Source organism: Balaenoptera musculus, chromosome 15 (genome assembly GCF_009873245.2).
Source record: "Balaenoptera musculus isolate JJ_BM4_2016_0621 chromosome 15, mBalMus1.pri.v3, whole genome shotgun sequence".
In the NCBI taxonomy this organism is placed as follows: domain Eukaryota; kingdom Metazoa; phylum Chordata; class Mammalia; order Artiodactyla; family Balaenopteridae; genus Balaenoptera; species Balaenoptera musculus.
The window spans coordinates 33,800,072-33,818,918 of NC_045799.1; positions in this window are offsets into that span (position 1 = coordinate 33,800,072).

Here is an 18,847-nt window from a genome sequence, read left to right on the forward strand (position 1 = left end):
CATCCTCATGCACAAATACTCCACTCTTACATACATACACACACACACACACACACACACACACACACAGCATGGTTATCTAAGGATACCATCCTTGACATCCAGTCTTTGTCTACACGATGTAACTCCCTTCTTGTGCATTTTGCCATTACTATGTGAAAGTATCTCTAGAATTATATTCCCATTTTGCCAAACTCTAATTTATCCTTGATTCAAAGTCGTCTAGGAACAGCCATTGAAAACCTCTGGCTCACGTGATCTGTAAGCATTTCCCAGGTGCCTCCTTACTAGCAGTATAAGTCGACGGCTGATTTATAAGCACTTGCCTGGATCTCATTGACAGCAGCATAATGTGTGCTAGACACAAAGGAGAATCTTGGGATTTCACAATCCATTGATCTGGTAAGATAATCCGTCTAAATGATTGTTTATCATTGTACAGATAAAGGCTCCTCAAATGAGGGATAAGTATAGGGGACTGTGTATGTCAGAAGACATTCTTCAGTACTTTAAGGCTTTCCAGAGCAAGCCTGTGGCTCCTGCTCCTAGGAGGGACATGTCACAACCCTACAGTATCTGAGTGCCATAAGGAAACAGGATAACTCTGAAAGTAGCCCATGAGACAGTCTCTTGCCTCTATTTCCCCTCCCTCTGTCTCTGGACTGTCTGACTGGGGTTGTTACGGTTCTGGCATTGGCCTGCTGGCTGGACTCACATCCTCTGGCTTTCTGAAATGGTCTGCGTCATGTTTGCTGCATTTGCTTTCCTCAGGTTCTGTTGTCAGTTTTTCCAACCAAAGTGCATTAACTTTGAACCCTTGACTTCTTTGCTAAGAGGATGCTGTCCTTGACAGCATGAGGCCAATTTCTCACCCCCTCCAAGAGCATCTACCTCATGGAAGGATACACAAATTTTTTCCCCTGACAACAACCCCTCTTGCCAGACTCCATGCCTTGGAAACCCTGCCTGAACATTGCCCATTATTTGCACTGAGTTACATTGGCTGACTACTTGTGCACAGGGACATACCAGAGCCACAGCATTGGAAATATTATTTTATGTTTTTCCCTTTGGTTTTAAAAAGAGATTTAAAAACAAACTGGTTCCATAATGAACAGAAAGCATGACGTTATTGACCTGAAAATAAAAAAGGCAAATGCTTATTAAGGCATGTTGGTCACTATGTGTTAGAGGACAGGAATTCCCAGTGATGCAATCTGCCTCATCCAAAAACTGAGCACAGAAAACCTTTTCATATGTGCTAAGTCTGCAGCTGCAATAAAGCCTCCATGCAAACAGTCAGCTCTGACTGCAGATCGTAGCCTCTCTACTGAGGTTCAGATCCCTGAGGGTGCAGTGGCATTTCCTGATGGAATCCAGCATGCACGTTCTATATGCAGGCCCACAGATTGATACCTTGCAAGAAAATAAAATGGTTTATGGGGAAGTATTGCTACCAGGTCTTAGTGGTCCTGAGGTCAATAAAAAATGTTATTTGAGGAAAAGAATCATCAGTGTTAAAGATTAATTATCTGTTAAATCATGGTAGTGAGAGTAGCTTTTTCTAATGGGTGATGAGTTTTTACGCATTACATGCCATGCATGAGTTTGACGTACTGCACACTTGACAAAACAGAGAATGTACAGTGAGGACCCCATAGAAAGGTAAATTAAAGAGAATTTGATTGCATCTGAGTATATAATTCATTCTCTTGAGCAACTCAACTTTCATGTCCTCTAAATGAGCAACTAGAATTATACGTCCATGTGTATGAAAAACAGCTCATTTAGCTCAGGAGAAAATAAAAATTAACATAAGTGTCATAACATCCTTAATTTAGGCAAATGGTACAGTCGGTCTATAAAAATGCCAGGCCAATAAAACAACACTATTCCTGCAAGCTTTATATCAGAAACAATTAAAAAAAACAAACTGCTTATGGGTATCTGTGAGAATTCAGTCAGGAAAACTGGAATCATTTTAGGTGTTTCAGACAGAAGGGATTTAATAGAGGGACTCAATGACCGAGATGAGGAGGAGGTAAGAAGCCCTACAGGGGATAGTGAGGCAATCCAAAGATTAATAGCGAGAAGCAGATACGATCTCTAAGGTTAACAGAAGGAAAAGTGATTCCCAGGACCAGCATCTGGGTTCATCTATTGGAAGCTAGAATTCATGGTGAGGGTTTCCCAGTGAAAGCTGAAATCACAGAGATGATGTAGTCTGAAGCAGTGGGAGTAGGGGAGAAATATCCTGGCTTCTCGCATCTTCCATCCCCCAGTCTTCCATCAAAGCCTCCCTTTGGCTGAACCTACCAGGAAGCCAGGGTGCAAGAGAGCCTGGGAAATGTAGTTTCCAGAGCAGAGTGTGGGAAACATTGATGACTGGCAAATGACTAGCACATTTGGCATCTCTGAAGACATGTATATTTGTATATTTGCATTAGCTAATTGATCTATATCTTAAGTGGGCTTTGATGAGCAAATTTTAGCTCCCCTTTCATTCATTTTCATTCTGAAAAAATGAACGAAGGAAAACCACACACGATCAGGCTGTGATGTGTTTGCCAGTAATTTACCCTGAGAGATATCTAGTGAGGTCTCTCTGTACCCATATATCTTCATTTCTCCTTAAATGTTCCTTGCTGTCTCCCCAGTTACTTTTTTTATTTTAGCTTTGGGATTATCCAGTAAACAAGAATGATGATTTCATTCATTTTTATAACCTAATCCCTCACAGGGAGAGGCAAGCTGCGGAGTGGGGGAGTACATGCTGGTAACTATATTAGACTTGTAAATTTTATAAGTTCAAATATCTTACTCAGTGCTAGAACATGAGTAGGGAAATGCCTGGTTCAATGATGTAAACACAGCAAACATCAGTCTAGAATGTAAGAAGGGAAATACAAGCTAAAGAGTTTTTCAGAAGCATCCCTGCTTTTCAGACACTAGCATTTTCTTTGGCCTGAATTGCTCAAGTTCATTAGAGCTTTGAACAACCTTTTTACTTGCTACCATGGGGATCCATTCTCTGAAATCCAAAATGCAGAATGGTTTGCTTTTGAACTGTATTGAGTACAATCTGCTTCTAAACCTATAAGGCACATTCAAAAGGACGTGTGTGTTTTATTTAACAAATGCTACCATTTTTGTCTATTATTTGCCAGCACTATTCTAAGCTATTAAGACATTTGACCCTTTAAACAATTGCATAAGGTACAGGTAAGAGGACAGGTGTTTGACCCTAGACTATTATTTCTCCTCATTTTATGAATGAGGAAACTGAGACACAGAGAGATTAAGTAATAATCCTGAGGTTAAACAGCCAGGAAGAGCCAGGATTTTCAGAGTTACTGCTTGGCAATTCTGGGCTCCAGGAATGAGTGTTTCAGTGAACAAGGTGGAAGCTACCTGGCCTTTTAGGATTTGACAACAGAAGTCACCTAGTGTAACTTCTTCTGTATCTTGTTTGGAGCAGTGACAAGTCCAATCAGATCCAGCAGTGCAGGAGGGGTATCCAAGTGTCAAAGTATTTGCAACCATGCTTTGAAGCCATCACAGTGAGCAAAGTACCAACAGCAATGACCACAATATATGATACCCAGATGGTGGGTTGGTTTTTATTTGCTGAAATGACCTTATGGTTTCCTATATTTGGTCCTCATTTATCTACAACAGGAAATGGAAGGAAATAGAGTCTTTCCTTAAGGCAGTTTTCTGTTCCAATTGGTATTCTTCTAACGCCTCCCTCTGCTCTGACAACTTTCTAAATGGCATCGGACAAGACTTCCACTGACTCAAGTTTCATTGATGTAGTTGTACCCAAATAGAAAATGTTCTGTTGCCTACATTCAAAACACATTGCTAAGCCAATTTTCTTTAAATTCTCCTGAATTTCCTCCCCTGAGAGGATCAAACAACTGCCAAGTTTGAGTTTTAAACTTTCAGATACTTTTGAGTAATACTCAGTGGAGAGAAAAAAAAAGCATTTCGGTAAGGTGATGTTGGTGTGTGTGCGAGTGTGCTGTACTCCGAGAAAAACGCAGGTTTTATATTTTAACTTTACTGTAAAATGCTGAACTAATTTAGCTCAAATCTTTTGAAAATACGTTCGATTTATGGGGCCAGTGACTATCAAAAATTCTAAGCTGAAAAATATTGGAAAAACCACTCAACTCACCAGAATTCTGTTTTTGATTAAAATCTGAGTTTGTGACCAAGTGTTGCTTTTTAAAAAATAGCTCTGGTGAATGCCTCAATTAGAGTATTCAATGACGTTTCTTTATGATGTGTCCCGAGGGAACAATTTGATTGGTATACAGAGAAAATTTTCAGAAGAGGAACATTTCCTTCTGTGCCATGGTCTAAGACAGGAATTGCACATGCAAAGAGGCAAACGTTGGAGTGATCTGGCTGGATCATCTGTCGTGCCTTCACGGCCAATGTTAATTTTAATTACATTGCTGGCTGCCAAATCTGTCCTTTTCTCCCTCACCAAGGCATAAGTAGACAAAAGATGGCTCACTGCAACCTAACAGTTCACTGTTACATTTTCTTTGTCAACCTCTAAATGTGCAGACAAAAAGGAGCTATCAATAAAATTGTTTTTATTGATTAAGGATGACCAATATGAAGTCGAATCATCCAAACAATTCAATAAGAACTTTGTAAACCCAGTCACCAGGAGTATTGTACATGGAGTATCTAAATGAATGGATGGAGTTGACTTAATTAGAAAGCTAACACAGTCTTCTTAGGACAACCAAACTTTTTTTAGGGTCACATGTGCAATACAGAAAGCCTCATGTGACTTGGCAGTATAAAGTAAGGGTTAAAATCACCACTTCTGGGACTGGACCCCCAAGATTTGAGTACTATTTCTACTACTTGGAGCTGGGTAGCTTTGGAAAAATTACTTTACCATGCTGTACCTTTTATTTTCCCTCTATAAAAAAGGATAATTAAAGTGCATATTTTATGGTGCTACTGTGAGGAGCAAATGAGTTCATTCATGCTCAGTGCCCAGTCGGGTATCTGGCACATTGTACATGCTCAATAAATATGGCTATCATTTATGCTATTGTCTGCTTCTGATATTCTTACCAATTTATCGACATGCTTTCTCTAGCCACCAAAACTGAAAAAGTAGGATAAGTCCTACCTTCAACATAATCATCTGGTGGCCATGGGGAAGTTATTTATTGTCAATGAACTTCGTGGGATTTTAAGGCTATTCTTACACAGTGGCATCTGCTTTTAAATCAAGCAAATTAAAACACATGACATAGCACATGGTAAATAAATAGTTGATATGCAGAGTCTAAAGTAAAATGGCAGAGTGAAACAGAAAAATAATAAGTTAAAAAAAAGGAAAAGAATTAGAAAAAAAAAAAGAAGGAAAGAAATATACCAATAGGGATCAATAAAAGGAAAAGGCACACTACCTAAAGGAACACCTTTGAAATGTAACAGTCAGAATCAGAAAGAAACGAGAAACTCTGGCATCCCCCCACCTCCCAAATGGACACTTAACTTCTACCCAAGCTCAAACAGATGGAAGAAAGACTGTGAGTGGACATCTATCTCAAATTTGTAGTGATGTGCACTCAGAGGGTGTGAAGGCAATCCATGGAAAATGTGAAGAAAACTTCTCATAAAGAAGTCATGGGTTGAGGATCTTGAGCATCACCTTCTGGGGAACCCAAAGATCCAGGAGGAGTCAAGCTGTGACTAGACTTCCGATAGACTCATCACAGAAGCTGAACCCAACCTGGATCCTGTCTTCTCAGATGCCCAGTGAAGAAGATTCCTGGGAAGGTTCCTCACAACATATCTCAGAAGTATTAATAAAGAACCTTAGTAACTTTACTCTCAAAAAAAAAAAAAAATCCAATTACAAACTCCCAAGAGATAAACAGGGGGAGCTCCATGTATCAAAGCCCATAGCCTAGTCACTTTTCAGAAGAATGTATGTGAACTTCAGTTCATTTTAAACAAAAGGCTGAAAGCAAGCGAACCATATGCAACTCAAGAAACTAGAAGAAATGAAGATGAACAGCACTTGATCAATAAAAACAAAAAATGGCTGTTAAAAAGGGATGTTTGCTCAAAGAAAAGATACCAATAGGCCAGGGTTTTGAATCTCGCCACTACAACCATTTGGGGCCAAGTAATTCTTTGCTGTGCCCTGTCCTGTGCACGTAAGATGTTTAGCAGCATCCCTGACCCTTTCCACTAGATGCCAGTAGCACCTTCCTCCCCAGTTCTGAGAGTCAAAAATGTCTTCAGATATTACCAAATGTCCTGGGGGAAGGGGGATAAAATTGTACCTGGTTGAGAACCATTTTAATAGACATTGGAAAGGAGAAAGGGGACAACAAATAGACAAACTCAATCATGATTATTAAGTAGGACTTTACCCCAATCAATTTAGAAGACTCAATAAAATGGTGATCATCCAGGAAGATATAAAATTACAGTCTGAATCATGAAAGAAAACGGAGCAATAACAATTTAGAAAAACTGCTATGTCAGAGACGTACCCCAAGGTAAATTGTTTATTGTTCAAATATTCACTGTCCTTCCCAGAAGAATTATGCTGCATGGTCCCTTCACTGCAGGCTTGGACGTGTGACCGGCTCTGCCCAATGGAAGAGGAGCAAAACTGATGAGTCACTGTTAGGCAAATGCTTTTAAGAACCAGTGCCTTGGGAATTCCCTGGTGGTCCAATGGTTAGGACTCCTGTTCGATCCCTGGTACAGGAACTAAGATCCTGTAAGCCACTCGGTGTGGCCAAAACAAAACAAAAACAAACAACAACAAAAAAAAGCCAGTGTCTGGTTGGCTACACTGGCTTCTCTTGCCCAAGATGACCTGTAACGTTCCAGATCAGGGGTTGTTTGGTTTTTTGTTTTTTTTTTTAAGTACAGTTGATGTACAATATTATATATTTCAGGTGTACAACATAGTGATTCACACTTTTTAAAGGTTATATTCCACTTATAGTTATTATAAAATATTGGCTTTATTCCGTGTGAAGAGCAGGGGCTCTTTTTTTTAAAATAAATTTACTTTATTTATTAAAAAAAAAAAAAAAGAAGTCATGGGGATGTAATGTACAGCAAGGTGACCATAGTTATAGTACTGTATTACAAATTTGAAAGTTACCAAGACAGTAGATCTTAGAAGTTCTCATCATAAGGAAAAAAAATTGTAACTGTGTAAGTAACAGATGTTAACTAGACTTATTGTGGTGATCATTTTGCGATATATACAAATATTGAATCGTTATGTGGTATACCTGAAACTAACCTCAATTATACCTCAATTATACTTTAATTTAAAAAGTTTAAATTTTTTTTTAAAAAAAGAACCTGACAAGTAATCCTAACAGATGGAAGAGAGAAGGGGATTAAGACATACACAGGAGAAAATGTCACCTAAATGAAAATGATTTAAATTAACAAATTTATTAAAGGGGTTATGTAGTGTGTTCTAAGATAAACTAATAAATAATGACAAACACAGGCACGTCAGCTAAAATTTGAACGTCAAGGATCAAGATGATTTTCTTCAGGAATACAGATAGAAAAAGCAAGTAAAGTATAAGGGTAAAAGTCAAGCTGGCTTCAGACTTCTTTACAGCAATATCTGTTGTCTTCAAGTTATTTGGGTTGGAGGAGTTGATACAAAAATCCTAAACCAAGCCAAGAGGGTATATAAATTTAAGGTCAATTAAATTATATGCAAAAGTTCAAGAACAATACCTTTTTGTGATTAAGTTACTTAATATCTACAAAGCACATAGAACACTGCCAGGCAGATAGAAAGTACTATGTAAGTGTTAGTTAATTCATTAAACAAGAATAAAATAAATCTCATGAAACCCATGAGCTCTTTTTAATAAAATCTACCTTAGGAGAAGCCCTGATCAGACTACAGGTGGGTGCACTGAACCTATTTACACATAGAACAAAAATTAAATCAACGTGGGAAATATGATTTCAGAAAGTCCATATTCTAAATATTGAAATTTAAAAAATAATAATAGAGCAACAGGAAATCCGGAGATGAAAGGCAAAGCTAAGGAGATGTGTCTGTGTACTAATCTCCCATTTTTATATGGACAATCAAAAGATTATATCTAAAGTTGATGAACGAAGAAATAGAGCTTTTTATTATTCATGTGTTCAACTAGTATTTTTGAAAACCTACTATGTGTCAGCAACTGTTCTAAGTGGTATGGATTTAACTGCAAACAAGGCATATAAGATCCCTGCTCCTTCACAATTTAGTAGGAAAAGACTAGGCCATGCAATTAGATAAGAAAAAAAGAAGAGGGTGAACAGATCAATGAAAGATTCTTAAATATAAATGAGAAATTACATGATAAAGATGTCATTTCAAACCAGTAACAATAGATGGATAACAATAAATGTTATGGGAAACTGAGAAGTCAAAAAAAATTCCAGATGAGTCAAAGATTTAAAGATAAATATTGAAATCCATTAAAATATTATAAGAAAGCATTGGTGAATCTATGATCTTGCAGTATGAAAAGTCCTTTTGAAGTAAGACATACAACACAAAAGTCACAAAATTAAAGTTTAATTCATTTAATTACAAAAATATTTGAAATTTCTCTACAGAAAAAATGCATCATAAAATCATAAGCCATCAACAGACGGAATAAATATTTATAACACATTTCTGACAAAAGACTAATTTCTTTAATATGTAAAGAACATGTAAAAATTAATTTAAAAATTTAAGTGTGATAATAGTATTATAATATTTTTCTGTTTGCTTGCTTAAGTCAATGAGAAAGAGACAAGCAATCTAGAAAAATAGGTAAAGAATGTGACCAAACATTGAAATATAATAGCCAGTAGCATAAGGTAAGACTTTCAACCATGCATAATAAGAAATACAAATTGTAATATAGTGTTTGTACCTAATCATTTTACCAACATTTGATGACATACAAGATTGACGAGGATTCTGTTGATGGTAGAATAAATCAGTATATACTTTTTTGAAGGACAGTTCAGCTACACTCTTTCAATTTTTTTTTTTAATAAACATATTCTGACCCAGAAAATTTATTGTTAGAAATGTACCCTCTGAATATACTTGCCAACTTTTACATGAATTTCTTATAAACCATTCTTATAAGAGCAAACAAAACAAAACAAAACCTGAAAATATCTAAAATATCAGGAAGGGGAGATTAAAGAAATCATGGCAATAATACTACCTTTATAGTAAGACAGATCTGTGTGGTCTGTCTTATATATATACATATATCTCCATGATATATGTATTTTAAAAATCAAAAGATGTGGGTATCAGTGTGTAGGATATCAGTCCTTTGTGCAAAATGTTTTCACACAAATACACATACATGCATACATGCAAATGTGTATGTATATGTGTAATGTCTTGATTTCCATAAGATTACATATGCATCCATTAACCCTGGTTACCTTTAGGAAAAGTCATTTTGGAGTAGAAAAGGAGGAGGGAGACCTTTATTTTCAGTTTATGCATTTTGGTAATGTTTAATTTTTTTATATACATGTGGATCATTTTTTAAGTTAACAGGAGTTATCTGGGTAACAGAATCATGAGTCATCATAAATTTTTTTCTCTGCTTTTCTCTATTAAAAATGCTTTAAAATATTATTTAAAATAAAATGTGGCATCATCATTATTCAATTTTTAATAGTATATAAACTTCTCTTATGTTAAAAAGAAAGTGAATTCTGTAAAGTATTCAGGTATTTTGTAAACCGGGAGCAATGCTTTCAGTTTATAGTGTGAGGAGTGATCTGGGGGTTAAACAAGGCTATCATTGGCCCTTGGTATTCTCTTTCTCCCCTGGTGGTAAGCTGGTCTATATGGCAAGACAATGGCTTCTTCCCCTAGTTCTCCTTCTCCAAAGTGAAATCTTTAAACTCCATTAAAAACAGATATCCCTGGAGGCTTTCCTAGTATGTGGACTTGGAGGAGAGACCACAGAGCTCTGAAAACAGTATGAAGCAGAAAAAGAAAAGCAAGTTAGAATACACTTCTGAAAGTGTTCATTAAAGCAGGATTTCATGAAAGAATTAATTAGTCATTCATTTTTAAGATCCGTTCACCTTACTCAAGTTATTTCAAAAAGAGAAAGATAACTGAGGAGCTGGTAACATTCAACTTCCATTGTGGCTTAACTGAAGGTAGAAGCCAAATTGACAAAATGGGAAAAGCATCCAGTTTTGATTTTTAATTACTGACATAGGACATGAAGCAAGAGTCAGCTGATCTGAAAGTTTCTTCCTATCTAAAAGTGCTTCATTTGTTGAGTGTTGAAAATGAAGGAGGACATATGGGGATGTAATTCAGACATCTCTTGGTAGTGCCATAATGAAAATCACTCAGTATACATAAATGAAATAAATTATAGTAAATACACTTATACTGAAAATGGCCAAATAGTTCTGGTTCTGTCTGATTCTATGTTTGGCACTTCGGGACACTGTATTAACTCTTTAGCTAAAGTCAAGCAAACTTAAATTTACCCTGAATTCAAATAACAAGAACACTCAAACAACCAGAGACCTTTATTCCTTTATACTACTTTCATGACAAATGAACGAATAGCAGGTAGAACTAATTTCTTACCCCCTCCCTCCCTCCTTCCTTCCCTCCCTCCCTTCCTTCCTTTCTTCCTACCTCCCTTTTATTCTTCTTTCTTTGAAACACCCACTCCATAGTGTCTCAAATGATTAAGACAAATATGATGTAATTTCTATATATTATTTTTAGATTAACAGCTGGTACAAGGATAATACTTGGTCATTATCAAATATTATGGTACTGAGGTTTTCATTATAGAAAACTAAGCAAACTTAAAATTTTCAAAAATAGATTAAATTGTGCTCAGAGACATTTTCTTATAATTATATGTAATGTATAAATAAGTAAAATGTAAAATTGCATTTTGATTTCACTTTTGAAACATTACATATGATAGGTCCATTCATCTGCATATTAAAATAACTAAGTCACCTAAGTCCCCATCTTTTCTGTATGCATTTTCTGTTTACTTGCCTAATAAGATGCTTAAACAGTAATTTGCTGAGTTAGCAAAAATTAATTGTTAGAAAAGGAGGAGGACTACTGTTAACATTAATTTTCAAGGCATGGAATGTAATGATGGTTGATTTCCTTAATTGTCTTACAACTTTTCTACCCTGGATTAGACCAAATATTGCCCATCTTTTAGCTACTTCATGAATGCCAATTGGTCTTTTATTAATTGTTCACACACAAAATGGCACACTAGTAACTTAAATTTACTAGTTTCAGACTGTAAGTAGACTTAGTTTACTGCTGGATATATACTTACTGGCATGAATGACCTTGAGGGAATAATCTTAAGAACACAATCACTGATAGTTGAATCTTAAGGACACAATCATTGATAGTTTAAAATTGAAATTTTGGATTCTGGAAGCCACATGAGTTTTTTCAAGAATTTTCTCAATCTCTATATATTTGTAAGTTGAGCCCTTCCTACACTTTCTACATCTCCTTTTTCATTCCTCGTGGGCAGTTAAGTGCCATCAGATCTTATCTTTTCAATCTCCTATAACCTTCTCATTCACCCCATGCATCTGCTGAGTTCAAGGACGCCCCATCTCCTGCTTAAATAATTATAGCAGCCTTTTAATTTGTTCAGAAGAAAAAATAGCACCTTCAGTCTGGCGCTACTCCAAGGCATCATGCTCCCTTCTACCAAAAAGCTTTTTCTCAAAGTAGATTCTATGGGGAAAAGTCCAAATTCCTTTGCCCAGCAAAGTGCTGGCACCCCTCTCTCCTCTTCTGTCCAGCCACAGTAAATTGTCAACCATTTCTTTAATGCATCTTGATGTTTTATGCTTTCCTGCCTTTACCCCTACTGTTCCTCCTGTCTGGAATTCCCTTCCCCCTTTCCTATCTGCTCAACACCTGCTCAGTTTTCATGATTCAACTCAAGTATTATGTCCTCCCAGCAAACCTCTGACCTACAAGGGTAGGTGGTAACTCTATTATTAGTTAACATTCTGGACCTTGTGTAAGCTTCTATTTGATCAATTTGCATAATTCACTGTATTCATCTTTGTAGCCAGAGAAACTTAGCAGTCTGGAAAAGTAAAAGTCACTGAATGAGTAAAAGTAAAAGTCATTGAACAAAATGCAGGAGGTAGGTTGCTAAAGCTAACCATTTTATTTCATTCTTGGAATAGTGCAATCTGAATTTGAGGTGCTATCTTAGGTCAGTAGAATACCCAGGGTTTATTTGAAGTTCCTCTAGAAGCTGACACTAAGACAAGGGTTTTAGTACAGGTAGGTTACAGCGAGGTGGAGAAAACACAATTAGGGAAATGGGGAAGTGAGGAGGGAAAGGGAAGGCCAGTAAAGGATGCATTATCAAGCCACTTACACTGGGGGTGACAGGGGCTGTGGGAGTTCAGATCACCATGCACCCCAGAGTTATCCCTCCCAGAGATGTGAGGGAGGTAGGTACTCACTCACTAAGTCCCATTGGTCATTGATTGAGGGCTGTTCCTGGGAGGTATTAACTCCCTGGCACATCTGGCCAGCAGCACATGTGGGCAAAGCAAACTCCACCAAATGGGGGAAATTGGCAATCAGGTGTGTACTGGTGTGGTCAGGGCATTGACATGTGGGCTGCATCTGGTCTTTGGTGACACTGAGTGGTCATTGTAAATATGAGAGGATGAAATATGATATGATTTCTCAAAATCTCTTAGCCACATACACCCCACATTATTTGCTCAGCAAACAAGTTCTACAGTAGTTAGGGCAGGAAGCAAAATCTTTTGTGTCTAATTAAGACAATTTGTGAAATATGCCCAGGATGAGAATATCCCTTAAGAGTCACCAGTCAGAGTGATTCTCTTGGATTGCTACTATTCATAGCAAAATGAATTTTATCATAATTCTAAAGTCACAGCCCTCAAACCCCTTTTGCCTTTGCAAAATTCTCTTACTGAACTCCTAGGTAACCAAATGAAAAGGATTTGCGGTCGAGCCCATGAGAACACTGTGGAGAGATGAACATGACTGACAGTTCAGTGATAACTGTGCCAGGCTTCTCAGGCTTCCTGTACTCCCAGAAACTGTGAAAGGTGCAGAAATACGCAAATAAAGTTTTAAGTAGACGAAGAAGCTCTAGGTATTAATTACAATGTTAAAATATACTATTACGCTAGGAGATTCCTTCTTATAAAAAGCAAATGACCACACAAAACTTCTCCAACAAAGCCAATTATACAAACTTGTTATTGATTTTGGTAAGGCTCCCAGAGAACTTCTACTATTTCATGAACTATTTGGAGATACTTTTCACATACTGATAATTCCTTCTCTTTCACTCATTTACTCAACCTCCTCAGTACTCCTACCTCAGTTCCATGCAGCCCCCTCCCCACTTCACTCTTCTTTTATATCTGTCATCTAGAAACATCGCCAAGGAGCTCTTGTTAATTCTCAGTCTCTCAGTTGTCCCCCAGACCTCACAAGCATTAGGACTGTGGACATGATTCCTCTTCTGAAAGCTCCTCTCTGATGAATTCTAAGACAAATTACCATTGTCTGTTTTTCACTTCTCTGAAACTTTTCCTTCAACATCTATGCCCTTCCTTGGCAATCTTTTCCTCTCCAAATGGTTAAGCCTTAGCTCAGAAATCTGCAATGCACCTAATCCTTTTCCTGAACTACAGGCCCACCTGCTCTAGACTTCTACGAGGATATTTGACCAGAGCCTCATAGGTAATTCCAAAAAGAACCACCCCTGCATCTCCCATCTGGCTTCTGCACACACTCCGCTCTGTTAAGGGCACCACTAGGTTTTTGTCACCTGGGTTCCAAACCCTATAGATATTGTTGATTCTTCCCCTACCCAACGACATTGTCTTGTTCTTCACGTGGACTTCAGGCCCCCATTACCGCCTGAGTGTATAATTACAGAAGCTACTATCCAGTTCCTTCATCTCCAGTCTCTGTACTCTCTACTCCTACCACTATACTCCACCAAATATGACATTGGTTTTCCTAACATGCATCTCCAACCAGAGCACTCCTCTGGTAAAATCACTTCACAGTGATCCATTTACATGGGATAGAGTTCAAACTCCTTAGACTAGCACTCAAGAGTCTTGAGGTCCTGAAGTTTGCTTATGTTTCAAAATATACTAAATATCTGTACCCAGATCCACTCTTCACCTTGTTCTATGCCTGAGAGGCTGATCTCTATGGCTGCATGGACTGACATTCCCAGCCTCTACAGGATCCCCTCCCCTTGAGTATGATCTGGATCTACAGATATAATGGAGGGATATTACTCCCCTTATTAGGTTATGTTATATGGCAATGAGTGATGGGATTTTTGCAGACGTAATTAAGGTCCCTAATCAATTTAATTTGAGCTAATCAATGGGGAGATTATGCTGGGTAGGCCTAGTATAATCAGGTAAGTCTTTTATTTTATTTTTTTAACTTTTTATTTTATATTGGAGTACAGCCGATTAACAATGTTGTGATAGTTTCAGGTGCACAGCAAAGGGACTCAGCCATACATATACATGTATCCATTCTCCTCCAAACTCCCCTTCCATCCAGGCTGCCACATAACATTGAGCAGAGTTCCCTGTGCTATACAGCAGGTCCTTGTTGGTTAGCCATTTTAAATATAGCAGTGTGTACACGTTGATCCCTTTTAGAAGACAGCCTAGTAGTCAGAGATTTCTCCTGCTGGCATTGATGATCATGAGTGAGTTCTGCTGCTGCAAGGTCATGAATTCTGCCAACAACCCTATAAGCTTAAATGAGTACTCTGAGCCTTAAATGAGGCTGCATTCCTGGCCACCATCTTGACTGTAGCCTTGTGAGATCCTTGGTAGAGAACCAGCTAAGTTGCTCCTGGATTGCTGACCCACATGAGATAAGAAATGGGCATGAAGCCACTAAGTCTGTGGTAACCTGTTACACAGCAATAGCTAACTAATACCCTTGTCCTTCTGGGCAAATTAGGTCAATGGAATATATCAAGATTGTTCAGAGAGTAGGAGGAAAGAGATCTTGAGATACTTATTCTCCCTGACAGCTCCTTGCCAGCTGACACCCTACCAGAGCTCCCCACTGCCCCCAACTTCTGCCAATGGCTTCTCTTTAGCTGCAGCCATCTCAGGGAGCTAGTAACTGTCCCTCCTGTGCCCCTGTAGACTTAAGGTTGGTAAAGCCTCTGGTTTGGATTCCTAATGTAGGGCCAGAGTACTTCAATATCCCTGGTTATTTTTCCTCAACTCTTCCCACACCTTGGGTAAATGTCCCTTTGCTAAACTTTGTTAAATTCTTTTTTAAAGAATGTTATTACTATTACTTTCCTGCTGGGATCTTACCTAAAGAATAAACTTACCTCCTAGTATCCTATCCAAACCCACCTCCAAATCTGAGCTACCAGCCATGCTCCGCAGAACACAATCCGACATTTTCCCACCTGATGTCTTGCCTTTGGGTTGCTTCTACTGTCTAGAATCTAGAGACTCTTGGCATGATGGGGGAAGAAAATCCAAACAAACAAAAACATGAGTTCTAGAACAAACTACTGACTGTGCTCCTTGCTACCTGTGTGACCTTGGGAAACTGTCTTAACCTCTCTAGGTAGTTTCTTCATCTGTAAGATGGGCGTAATAATACCCACTGAGCAAGGGTCTTGTGATGATTAAATGAAAAAAATAAGTGGAAAGCATCTAGTACATGAAACTCAGTAACTAAAGGTGTTGGTGGAAATTCTGCTGCTGCTAATGCTTTCATTCATAAAGACACCTACTGATCCTACTGAAATTTTATACACCCTGAATTTTTCTCTAAAGTTCTCTCACATCTATGAATTTAGTGAGTCCACATTTCAGAAATGAGATTGCTCTCCATTAAACCTATAGAAATTGTTTCTCACTTCTCTTAAAGTTCTTACTTCATATGTCTTATATTCATTTACCTGCAAACATGTCCCATTCTTAGGGGAAACACTGACTGAAACTGCTCACCCTGGCCAGGCACCACAGTAACCATTTTCATGAGATATTTTACAATAGGAGGTCCTGGTAAGGAATAGGGAACTAATAAGCCACCACAAACTGGAAGAATTCAGGAAAGGTCAAAAGGAGATGCAAGTCCATATGTTTTACCAACCTCCTGTGTTAATTATATTATGAAGAGTCAAAGATAATATTTCTCATTATCATCCTCGCTGGAATCCATGTTGGCTGGGCCATGCGTGCACCACCAGGAAGGACCCAGAGTCAGAACAACTGACAAGAGACAACTCAGAAACTAATCTCATCACCATAAAACCTGAGACTGCAAACCACATGGCAGAGCAGTCCTCCTGGTTTCACTTCCCCTGCTGCTCTCTGCCCACCAGGTGCCCCTTCCCAATAAAGTCTCTTGCTTTGTCAGCATGAGTGTCTCCTCAGACAATTCATTTCTGAGTGTTAGACAAGATCCCACTCTCGGGCCCTGGAAGGGGTCCCCCTTCCTGCAACACCATCTCTTCTGCTGAATTCTAAATGCATTATGGGCAGAGATTTTATATCTTTGTATTTCCTGGGCCCGAAGTGGACAGTGCCATGGCCATAATAGCTGCTCAAGAATATTTTCAGACTGGATATGTAAAGAGAAATATTATCATTGACTCTTCACAATATAATTAACACAGATTTTAATATCATTGACAAGATATGCAAATATATTGATATGACTATAATAAAATAATATTTAATGGATATCTAAAACAACATATTAGGAAGCTTATAATTATTTTTCAGAAGTGTGTGCTCATTTAACATTGATATTTGCTGTCTACCAAGTACAAAAGAAAATAACATGAAACAAAATGAATCGTCCAAGAACCACTGACGTTAATTTGCATGTGTGTAGTAATTCAAATTGGGCAAATTTTGTTGTCTTGACACATGTCTTCTCACTTATTTTTCACTACAGCTCTGTGAGGAGATAAGCAGTTAATCTCTACATATTATTCATGAGGGAGCTGAGACTATCAGAATTTGTTATTGGCTTAATCAACCTCAGTGGTAAACTTTCTGATGAAATACCCACTGCTAGGCAACATGATAAAAGCTGTTAGAAAAGAAAAAGAAGAAAAGCATACGAAGTCTATCTCAAAATCAGGCCATAATATTTCAGGCAGAAGGCCAAGAAATACATTTAAAGATACATAGAGTAATAGCAATCAAAACCTTGTGTTTGTATGGCATTTTTTACTTCTCCAAGTCCACACATGCTAAGCATTTGACCTTTATCATGCCATCTGAGGCAGGTAGAACATATCTATTTACCTCGATTAACAGATGAGGCCAAGAGATGGCCATTTTAAATTCAGCCATCCATAGCCAAACCAGAATTAGAATGTAAGTCAGCCAACTATGTCTTGGGCCGTAAGCAACGTGTGTATAGAGCACCTACTATGTGTATCCTACAATACAATACAATCTAGTTAAATGCATAAAATTTATTGTCTCTTAATTTTTAAGGAGTAGTCAGTATTTGCCTGAAAGGAATAACCCAGACTCAGAATACTAGGCCTACTAGTTGGCAAATAAGTCGCTTTACCCCACCCATCCTTCCACCACATCTAATTATACATCACATAGGTAAAAGTTTGATTTACCAGATGCTGCTCTTTGCTGTGGCTCCTGGTTCCTGTGAAAGAACCTCATCCAGGTGAAGTGGAATTGCTGTTAATTGTCACACTAGTTACAAGGTGACAGGTATGCTACCAAGCCTAGAGGTTTCCCTGAGGAGTTGATGCAGGTTTCAGTGGAATAACAATTACAAGGTAAATGGATCATTTCATGCCTTCTGTGACCTTTACAATATGTGAGAGTCATTATTTTAATGTTAATTTGCATAATGGTAGGTCTGAAAGAACAATGGTGAATGCTAATAGCTGCAGGATGCAATAAAATTAAACATCATCTGGGCTGAACTGCTAAAGGAAAAGTTGCCAAAGTATGACTGTTCAAGCACTTAATTTCATCCCAGGTCATGTCCACATTCAATCAAATGCGATTTCTGGTATCTCTTGAAAAACTGGCAATAAGTGACTGGAAGGGAATAGCAGCAACCTCCTTTATGTAGAATCCTAACCTGGTAGGCTTTGCTTTTTTACATAACTTGTGTGTCCCCTCTGAGGAAGTTGAATTTGCAACTACCATCACCTTCCCCAAATGACACCTGACCCCAACTCTCACCACTCCCCACATCTAGCACATACACTAAATTTGATACACCCAGAAAGAAAGACTCTTACCTTATGGGCTGAAAAACTTGCAATAAACCTTTGAAGAAGGTAGCATGGACCATGCATGGCTAGCAGCAAGTGATATTTTCAAGGGAAATAGACACTGTCACCTCAAAGTAATAACCCTGCATTCTGAGCTGCAGGTGGGAAGGTGGTGTACACAAAGAGAATAAAAAGAGGTCATCTCCATTTAGATTTATTGTTTCAAACTATTCCTAATGCCTAGAAAATGGGTAGGTTCGATCATGCTGTACTTCGCACCCCAAATCAGTCTTTGGAGATTATTTATTTACTTACATATTTACTTCTTTATTTATTGACTTCTTTCTCCCAAGAGTTCAAACTCATTTCGACCACAAGAGGGCAGCCATCTCTAAAAAACAGCCAGAGAGCCTGGATCTTAAGAGAAATAGGGCCAACATTTAGGAAGTTGTGCGTGGGCAGGGCATTCAGCAGACCCTGGGTAGTCACAT